Raw genomic sequence first — 3014 nt, 5'->3', positions numbered from 1 at the left:
CGTGAAGACGTACGACTACATCAACCGCGTTGTGATAACGCTTCCGCTGTCAGTCTACGAGGGTACGTGGACAACACTCTCCCCTCTCGTTGCTATGCATCACCATGATCTTGCGTGTGCGTAGGAATTTTTTTGAAATTACTACGTTCCCCAACAGTGGCATCCGAGCCTGGTTTTATGCGTTGATGCTATGCACGAGTAGAACACAAGTGAGTTGTGGGCGATATAAGTCATACTGCTTACCAGCATGTCATACTTTGGTTCAGCGGTATTGTGAGATGAAGCGGCCCGGACCGACATTACGCGTACGCTTACGCGAGACTGGTTTCACCGTTGCGAGCACTCGTTGCTTAAAGGTGACTGGCGGGTGTCTGTCTCTCTCACTTTAGTTGAACCGAGTGTGGCTACGCCCGGTCCTTGCGAAGGTTAAAACAGCACCAACTTGACAAACTATCGTTGTGGTTTTGATGCGTAGGTAAGAATGGTTCTTGCTAAGCCCGTAGCAGCCACGTAAAACTTGCAACAACAAAGTAGAGGACGTCTAACTTGTTTTTGCAGGGCATGTTGTGATGTGATATGGTCAAGACATGATGTGATATAATTTGTTGTATGAGATGATCATGTTTTGTAACCGAGTTATCGGCAACTGGCAGGAGCCATATGGTTGTCGTTTTATTGTATGCAATGCAATCGCCATGTAATGCTTTACTTTATCACTAAGCGGTAGCGATAGTCGTAGAAGTATAAGATTGACGAGACGACAACGATGCTACGATGGAGATCAAGGTGTCGCGCCGGTGACGATGGTGATCATGACGGTGCTTCGGAGATGGAGATCACAAGCACGGTGCTTCGGAGATGGAGATCACAAGCACAAGATGATGATGGCCATATCATATCACTTATATTGATTGCATGTGATGTTAATCCTTTATGCATCTTATCTTGCTTTGTTTGACGGTAGCATTATAAGATGATCCTTCACTAAATTATCAAAGTATAAGTGTTCTCCCTGAGTATGCACCGTTGCGAAAGTTCTTCGTGCTGAGACACCACGTGATGATTGGGTGTGATAGGCTCTACGTTCAAATACAACGGGTGCAAAACAGTTGCACACGCGGAAATACTCAGGTTAAACTTGACGAACCTAGCATATAACAGATATGGCCTCGGAACATGGAGACCGAAAGGTCGAGCGTGAATCATATAGTAGATATGATCAACATAGTGATGTTCACCATTGAAAACTACTCCATCTCACGTGATGATCGGTTATGGTTTAGTTGATTTGGATCACGTGATCACTTAGAGGATTAGAGGGATGTCTATCTAAGTGGGAGTTCTTAAGTAATATGATTAATTAAACTTGAATTTATCATGAACTTAGTACCTGATAGTATTTTGCTTGTCTATGTTAATTGTAGATAGATGGCCCGTGCTGTTGTTCCGTTGAATTTTAATGCGTTTCTTGAGAAAGCAAAGTTGAAAGATGATGGTAGCAATTACACGGACTGGGTCCGTAACTTGAGGATTATCCTCATTGCTGCACAGAAGAATTACGTCCTGGAAGCACCGCTGGGTGCCAGGCCTGCTGCAGGAGCAACACCAGATGTTATGAACGTCTGGCAGAGCAAAGCTGATGACTACTCGATAGTTCAGTGTGCCATGCTTTACGGCTTAGAACCGGGTCTTCAACGACGTTTTGAACGTCATGGAGCATATGAGATGTTCCAGGAGTTGAAGTTAATATTTCAAGCAAATGCCCAAATTGAGAGATATGAAGTCTCCAATAAGTTCTTCAGCTTCAAGATGGAAGAGAATAGTTCTGTCAGTGAGCATATACTCAAAATGTCTGGGTATAACAATCACTTGATTCAACTGGGAGTTAATCTTTCGGATGATAGTGTCATTGACAGAATTCTTCAATCACTGCCACCAAGCCACAAAAGCTTCGTGATGAACTATAACATGCAAGGGATGGATAAGACAATTCCCGAGCTCTTCGCCATGCTAAAGGCTGCGGAGGTAGAAATCAAGAAGGAGCATCAAGTGTTGATGGTCAACAAGACCACCAGTTTCAAGAAAAAGGGTAAAGGGAAGAAGAAGGGGAACTTCAAGAAGAACGGCAAACAAGTTGCAGCTCAGGAGAAGAAACCCAAGTCTAGACCTAAGCCTGAGACTGAGTGCTTCTACTGCAAAGGGACTGGCCACTGGAAGCGGAACTGCCCCAAGTATTTGGCGGATAAGAAGGATGGCAAGATGAACGAAGGTATATGTGATATACATGTTATTGATGTGTACCTTACTAATGCTCGCAGTAGCACCTGGGTATTTGAGACTGGTTCTGTTGCTAATATTTGCAACTCGAAACAGGGGCTACGGATTAAGCGAAGATTGGCTAAGGACGAGGTGACGATGCGCGTGGGAAATGGTTCCAAAGTCGATGTGATCGTGGTCGGCACGCTACCTCTACATCTACCTTCGGGATTAGTTTTAGACCTAAATAATTGTTATTTGGTGCCAGCGTTGAGCATGAACATTATATCTGGATCTTGTTTGATGCAAGACGGTTATTCATTTAAATCAGAGAATAATGGTTGTTCTATTTATATGAGTAATATCTTTTATGGTCATGCACCCTTGAAGAGTGGTCTATTTTTGTTGAATCTCGATAGTAGTGATACACATATTCATAATATTGAAACCAAAAGATGCAGAGTTGATAATGATAGTGCAACTTATTTGTGGCACTGCCGTTTAGGTCATATCGGTGTAAAGCGCATGAAGAAACTCCATGCTGATGGACTTTTGGAACCACTTGATTATGAATCACTTGGTACTTGCGAACCGTGCCTCATGGGCAAGATGACTAAAACACCGTTCTCCGGAACTATGGAGAGAGCAACAGATTTGTTGGAAATCATACATACAGATGTATGTGGTCCGATGAATGTTGAGGCTCGTGGCGGATATCGTTATTTTCTCACCTTCACAGATGATTTAAGCAGATATGG

The sequence above is a fragment of the Triticum aestivum genome, chromosome 4D (assembly GCF_018294505.1).
Source record: "Triticum aestivum cultivar Chinese Spring chromosome 4D, IWGSC CS RefSeq v2.1, whole genome shotgun sequence".
Classification (NCBI taxonomy): Eukaryota; Viridiplantae; Streptophyta; class Magnoliopsida; order Poales; family Poaceae; genus Triticum; species Triticum aestivum.
The sequence above is the reverse complement of the archived record's forward strand: the minus strand, read 5'-3'. Positions refer to the sequence as shown.